The sequence below is a fragment of the Schistocerca piceifrons genome, unplaced genomic scaffold (genome assembly GCF_021461385.2).
Source record: "Schistocerca piceifrons isolate TAMUIC-IGC-003096 unplaced genomic scaffold, iqSchPice1.1 HiC_scaffold_941, whole genome shotgun sequence".
Lineage (NCBI taxonomy): Eukaryota > Metazoa > Arthropoda > Insecta > Orthoptera > Acrididae > Schistocerca > Schistocerca piceifrons.
Genome location: NW_025729214.1, coordinates 17,501 through 25,000, shown reverse-complemented (window position 1 = coordinate 25,000; position 7,500 = coordinate 17,501). Strand labels below are relative to the sequence as shown.

Sequence of the window (7,500 nt, the reverse complement as noted above, 5' to 3'; positions counted from 1 at the left end):
TAAATACACAGGGTAGGGTCCATGTCCTGTGAGGAAATGTATAAGACCTTTACTAGGCTGGAAATTTTTGTACTTTAGTCTTTCTTTTATATTTGGAAATATTCTGTAAACCCTTCTTGCTGTTTGAGAATTTTCCCATTGTTGTTGCCATATATTTGTTATTTCTTCTTTTATTTCCTTTTTACTTCCCAGGTGTTTCCCCATGATTTCCCTGATTTTGTCAAAATTTCCCCTTTTTAACCAATAGTTGGCTGCTTTTTGTCTTATTAATAGGTCTAATGGGCAGAGGCCCATTATAACTAGTAATCCATCTGTTGGTGTTGTGCCAAATGCCCCTATTGATCTTAGTAGTATGTTTCTTTGAATTCTCCTCACAGCCATGGAAGGCTTCAGAAGGCGCAACCTGTGGGCCCACAAACTTGATCCATATCCCATTATTGACACTAGCAGGCTGCCGTGGTATAGTTTGATAACATTTGGCGGTAAGTGAAATCTTTGCTGCCCGATCCTTATTAGTTTATGCATTATCGCTAGTGTCTTTCCTCCTGTTTGTTCAATATGGGTCCTAAAATTCCATCCTTGATCCAGGTAGACACCCAGATATTTACTTACATTTTTTCTTACTACAATTGCGTTGTCGATCCTGATTGACGGATCTCTTGCCATTTTCCCTTTCAGGAGCATATAGTTCGATTTTTGAGGCGCAATTGCCATTTTAGAATTCCTACACCAGGCACTCAGGATATCCATTATGTTTCTACTTCGCCCTTCTAGTTGTAGTCGGCTATTACCATGCGTTAAGATTAGCAGGTCGTCCGCGTATGCAACGGCTCCCAATACTGATGCTTCCTGCTGCAGGGAATGCAGCAACGGCTCCATATTTATATCCCAAAATACGGGGCCGCAAACTGATCCCTGTGGACATCCTTTAGTGATGTTCTTGGTCACAACCGCATTCGGGGACGTCATCTGTACCACCCGGTCTCTACAGTAGCTCTTGAAACATCTGTATAGTGCCGCCGGACACTGCATATCCTGCAAGCAGGTAAACAGCGCCGGCCACCACAGATTATCAAACGCCCCTGAGATGTCCACCATCACTCCTAGAACATATGTGCAGTTCGACGAGCTGACAAGTTCGGCCGCCGTGTTGATGGCGTCTTCCGTCGATTTTCCACGGCGGAAACCGAATTGCCATTCGTGCATTCCTGCCATTTCCCGGTGACCAGTCAATCTCGCACAGAGCAATTTCTCAAGGGCTTTGCCCAAGGTATCTAGCAGACATATTGGCCTGTATGCTTTGTGTTCTGTTGGGTCCTTGTCTGGCTTCTTTAGTATTATTATTTCTGCTCTTTTCCATCTCCTTGGAAAAGTACCTCTTTCCAGACATTTATTATATAGGTTTGCCAGTATCGGGGCTATTTTTCCTTTTATTGCTTGAAGTACCTCAACCGTGACCCTGTCGGGTCCGGGAGATTTTCCTCTTTTTAGGTTTGATATTACGTCTACCACCTCCTGCGGTGAGAAGGGGTAGACCATTGTATTGTTGTTGTATTCTTCTTGTGCTCTCTCTCTTATAGCCGCCTGCTCCGGTGTGTCCTCAGAGGGATCATCATCCGGTAGCAGGGCTTGGAGGAGCACCGTTATTGTTTCTTGTCTGGTTGTGGTCATTCTATTTTCGCCTGGTATTCTTATAGATGATAAGACTGTTGGAGCTCTTATTTTTTCCCTAGCTAACTTGTATGGCTTTCCCCAGGGATCCATTGCCAGGTTATTTCTTACGAAATTTTCCCAGCTTCTTTTTCTAACTTCTATAATTTCTCTTTTATATCTCTCCCTTAGTTGTCTGTATATACGCAGTCTATGCTCCCTGTCTTGTGGGTTAAATGTGCGCTGATACCTGCGTCTTGCCCTGCGCGTAGCCTGACGTAGGTCACTTAGTTCTGGAGTCCATGGTGCCGGGTGCACGCTTTGGACTCTGCTTCTCTTTGGTACGACTGCTTCTATTACTTCCTTTATACTTTGAACTATCTGCTCCGCTGTTTCATCAACCTCGAGATCCTCATCCAGCTCTGGCGGGCTGTACTCCCGGGAGAGTCTTTCCCAGTCTACCTTTTTATAGTCATATTCTGAAAGCCATTCCTGTGGCGCCACATTCTGTTCTGATTTTAATATATACTTTATTACATTATGATCACTGGTCGTTGCATTCTCCAATACCTCCCATTTATCTATTTTATTGGTAGCCCTGTTATTTGCCAGTGTTACATCTATATTTGTTTTTGCCCCTGCTCTATTTGAATATGTTGGTATCTCGCTAGGTGCGTTTATTATATCTAGATTTAATTCACTTATTGCATCTTCTAATTCCTGACCTTTTTCGTCTTGTTCTCCGCTGTGCCACAGGAATGACTTTGCGTTTGCATCCATTGCTATGATTACTTGATGGCCCTGTAGAGTTCTACATATTTCCTTTAGTTGTTCTAGGTACATAGTTATTGGCTCTCTATACTGACAATATATTGATACTAAATACCACTTAGTGTTTTTGGCGTGTACTTCGATTGTTACAACATGTTCATTTGTAAATTGATTTAATACTATTGTTCTTATATTACTATTTAAAATTACTATTGCAGACATTGGTCTTTCTCCCTTCATGATTATTTGAGCCGTGGCTGTCATTCCTGGGATTTTACCCTCCCGGGAGTACGGTTCTTGCAAGCATAGTATGTCAGCTTTATGTTCTTCTGCTAATTTACGCAACTCGTAATTTACTTGTACGCTTCTCATTGTATTAATTTGGAGAACTAAAAGATCCATTACGGATGATATGTATGGTAATGATCTTCTGGCCATGTCTTATTGGGGTCAAATCCTATTCGGCCGTATGTTGTTACCATTTGTATATATATATTTTCCAAATTGTATTTTACGCCTCTTCTTTCGTATACTTGCTTTACTATTTCCTGTAATTGTTCGTGTTCCGTGGGGATTCCGGCCGCGGCTAGCTGAATGCAGTCAACGTCCGCCAAAGCTGGATAAGTAATTCTCGAGCCGTTTGTGTGCCCCACTCTCACTAGTTGGCGTAATGCAGTGGTTAGCAGACCGGGTTCTTCTAGTCTTGCCATCTGCAGTGCGTTTTCGCATATCTTATAAGTGTTCTTTGGGTCCATTGCATTATATGTGTCACTCTTGCTTGACTGATTGTTTTTATCTTTTATGTGTTCTGAGTGGTCTCTTTTGGGCGAGCTCGGTCGTCCGTCCTCGCCCTTCATCGGCGTTTTCTTTTCATTAAAAACGGACGACCGAGGTCGTCCGTATTTCTTTCCTATGTTGTTCTTTTCTATGTCTTTGTTTTGTCTCTGTGTTGGTGTAGTGTGTTGTATCCTGGGCGCCTCTGGTCGCCCATCTCTGCCCTCCATCGGCATTTTCTTTTCATGAAAAATGGGCGACCGAGGTCGCCCTTCTGTTTGTATTTGTGCTTCTTGCGTGTTCATTGTTTGTACTTGTGCGTCTATCATGCTTATTGTTTGTACTTGTACATCCCTTGTTGTATTTTGTTTCTTGTCTTGTATCAGTGTTTCTCGTTGTGTCTTGGGCACCTCTTGCTTTCTATCTCCGCTCTCCATCTGCATTTTCTTGTCATAAAAAACGGGCGACCGAGGTCGCCCTTGTGTTGGTGTTCTTTCAATGGGGGTATTGGCAATACAGTTTTGTGCTGTACATGTTTTGTGTTGATTGTTATCCCGTTTGTTATCCCGTGTGTTTTTTGTTGTTCCCTTATTTTCCGGTTGTTTATCTGTGATTTCTTTTGCATCTTTTTCCCTTGCCCCTACTGCTTCTCTGATTTTCATGCCCCTTAGCGTATCTCTTAGTTGTTTGCTTGGTGATTTATGCTTCTTTCTTTTCTCTTGGGGGTTAATCTCCATAATCTGTCCTTTGTATAAGTCTTCCTAGTAACAGCTGATACGTGGGGCATTCTTTGGAGTTTGGTGCTCTACATTTTCTTTTTCCCCTTCTATTGCATGGTATACATGTCTCAGGTCTGTTCTTCTCTGGGCACTCTTTCTTGTTGTGGTTGTCCGTTCCACAGTGACCACAGGTGGGGTCACCCCAGGTACAGTACTTCTGTACGTGACCCAGATCCATACATCTGTGACACCTGGGTACCACGCAATAATCTTTGACCGCGACTGAGCTATACTCCACATATACTCTTCCATTTTGTATGAGTTCTTTTCTCAATGTTGGGGAAACCTCAACTACTTGATGTCCCGTATCTCTGTCTTTTCTCCCCATTCTAAATTTTGGTCTAAATTCCTTTTTGAAGTCTTGTGGGCTCATTTTTTCTTCAAAATTCTGAGTGTAAATACACTCCGTTAGTTCCTCTGGTGTCAACCTATTTGACACATCAAATACAGTCATTAATGGCCATCTTTTCTTTGTCCTCTCACATATTACCGATCTCTGTAAATCTTTGTGCCCCATTATTGTGTTCCTATCCTGTTGGGTGGGAGTTTCCACTATGACTGCATTTTTTGCAACTACTACTTTGTTTATTTTAACTTTTGCTTTGGTTGGATTAATTACTCTTGTGAATATTTCCTTCACCTCTTTTACGCTCTGTCCTTCTTTTGGCTTCAAAAATAATGCCACTCCTTGTTTTGCTGTCACTTTTTCTATACTTTCTTTCATATTGATTTGTTGTTTCTGTGGTCCTCCTGCCACCACTGTGGCGTATGTTTTTGTTTTTTCGGCTATTATTTGTTTATTTTGTCGTTCCAGCTCTTGTATCCTACCTTCAAGCTGGCTTTGGGCAATTGCCCATAGGGCCAGCTTGTCTTTTATTTCATTTAATCTGTCATTGCTCATCTTCCCTTTATCTGTCACCAGTAGCGCATTTATCTCCTTTAGCCTTTCGGCTGCGCTCTTTATTTCATTTTCATCATTCACCTCGTATCGCTCGGAAGTCTCTCTCTCTGTATTTTCCGCCATGATTCTGAGAGAGACCAAGGAGTTGAGAGCCCGTCTCTTTCCCCGGACCGGCTCTTCTGGCATGGGGGGAGGCTAATTGCAGCTCGCTCACCAGTCCCGCCCCTTGACCAAGAGCTTTCAACAACTGAGCTGCGAGGTTTAGCGCGCCGTGGGAACAGCGCACTAGTCCTCTTCGAATGCTGCATCATCGAAGTTTTCTCCCGCTCCCTTACCGGCGAATGCCACCCACATTCCGGGAGAGCGGATTCACCCTCCGTCCTTCGCCCCCTACTAGGCCGAGTTTCCACCAAAAGGCTAAAGACCCGGTCCTACTCAGGTGCCGGGCCGGTCCCCCAGACGTTCGGGGGTCTGGACCCATCTAACCTAACCGGGGACGTGTCACCACGCCCCGGCTTGGCGGATCATGCCCCGGAATTCCAGGGGCAAGGCGGGTGACCTTCGCCGACTTGGGCCAGGATCCCGCCGCGACAAATGCAGCACCCGGAACCGGCGTACAAGATGTTCAGCACGCCGTCGCACCCCTGCCCTTTGGTCGCCCGAAGGCTTAACAGCTGCACCCCGAGAAGGCGAGCAGGGGCACTTGGGAAGGAGAGGCTAAGATGTTCGAGTCGCATCCTTCCCCCGCTGCCTATTCCCAACCATGTGCCCACACAAATCGGGGCACATAGCATGAGACAGCTATGCAGCTAGTAGATAGGGACAGCGGGAATCTCGTTAATCCATTCATGCGCGTCACTAATTAGATGACGAGGCATTTGGCTACCTTAAGAGAGTCATAGTTACTCCCGCCGTTTACCCGCGCTTGCTTGAATTTCTTCACGTTGACATTCAGAGCACTGGGCAGAAATCACATTGCGTCAACACCCGCTAGGGCCATCGCAATGCTTTGTTTTAATTAGACAGTCGGATTCCCCCAGTCCGTGCCAGTTCTGAGTTGATCGTTGAATGGCGGCCGAAGAGAATCCGCGCACCCGCGCGCCCCCGGAGGAGCACGCTAAGGCGGACGCGGCCTCGCAGCAAGGAAGATCCGTGGGAGGCCAAGGCACGGGACCGAGCTCGGATCCTGCACGCAGGTTGAAGCACCGGGGCGCGAACGCCGCGCAGGCGCGCGCATCCTGCACCGCCGGCCAGCACGAGGCCGACCAACGGCGAGAGCAGACCACGCCCGCGCTAAACGCCCGCACTTACCGGCACCCCTACGGCACTCACCTCGCCCAGGCCCGGCACGTTAGCGCTGACCCACTTCCCGACCAAGCCCGACACGCCCCGATCCTCAGAGCCAATCCTTATCCCGAAGTTACGGATCCAATTTGCCGACTTCCCTTACCTACATTATTCTATCGACTAGAGGCTCTTCACCTTGGAGACCTGCTGCGGATATGGGTACGAACCGGCGCGACACCTCCACGTGGCCCTCTCCCGGATTTTCAAGGTCCGAGGGGAAGATCGGGACACCGCCGCAACTGCGGTGCTCTTCGCGTTCCAAACCCTATCTCCCTGCTAGAGGATTCCAGGGAACTCGAACGCTCATGCAGAAAAGAAAACTCTTCCCCGATCTCCCGACGGCGTCTCCGGGTCCTTTTGGGTTACCCCGACGAGCATCTCTAAAAGAGGGGCCCGACTTGTATCGGTTCCGCTGCCGGGTTCCGGAATAGGAACCGGATTCCCTTTCGCCCAACGGGGGCCAGCACAAAGCGCATCATGCTATGACGGCCCCCATCAACATCGGATTTCTCCTAGGGCTTAGGATCGACTGACTCGTGTGCAACGGCTGTTCACACGAAACCCTTCTCCGCGTCAGCCCTCCAGGGCCTCGCTGGAGTATTTGCTACTACCACCAAGATCTGCACCGACGGCGGCTCCAGGCAGGCTCACGCCCAGACCCTTCTGCGCCCACCGCCGCGACCCTCCTACTCGTCAGGGCTTCGCGGCCGGCCGCAAGGACCGGCCATGACTGCCAGACTGACGGCCGAGTATAGGCACGACGCTTCAGCGCCATCCATTTTCAGGGCTAGTTGCTTCGGCAGGTGAGTTGTTACACACTCCTTAGCGGATTCCGACTTCCATGGCCACCGTCCTGCTGTCTTAAGCAACCAACGCCTTTCATGGTTTCCCATGAGCGTCGATTCGGGCGCCTTAACTCGGCGTTTGGTTCATCCCACAGCGCCAGTTCTGCTTACCAAAAGTGGCCCACTTGGCACTCCGATCCGAGTCGTTTGCTCGCGGCTTCAGCATATCAAGCAAGCCGGAGATCTCACCCATTTAAAGTTTGAGAATAGGTTGAGGTCGTTTCGGCCCCAAGGCCTCTAATCATTCGCTTTACCGGATGAGACTCGTACGAGCACCAGCTATCCTGAGGGAAACTTCGGAGGGAACCAGCTACTAGATGGTTCGATTAGTCTTTCGCCCCTATACCCAGCTCCGACGATCGATTTGCACGTCAGAATCGCTACGGACCTCCATCAGGGTTTCCCCTGACTTCGTCCTGGCCAGGCATAGTTC

At 47.9% G+C, this 7,500-nt stretch overlaps 1 pseudogene; it reads right to left on the bottom strand.

Annotated features, from left to right (window-relative positions):
- LOC124772500 overlaps nucleotides 1–7,500 on the bottom strand; it is a 10,943-nt pseudogene that overhangs the window by 2,298 nt on the left and 1,145 nt on the right.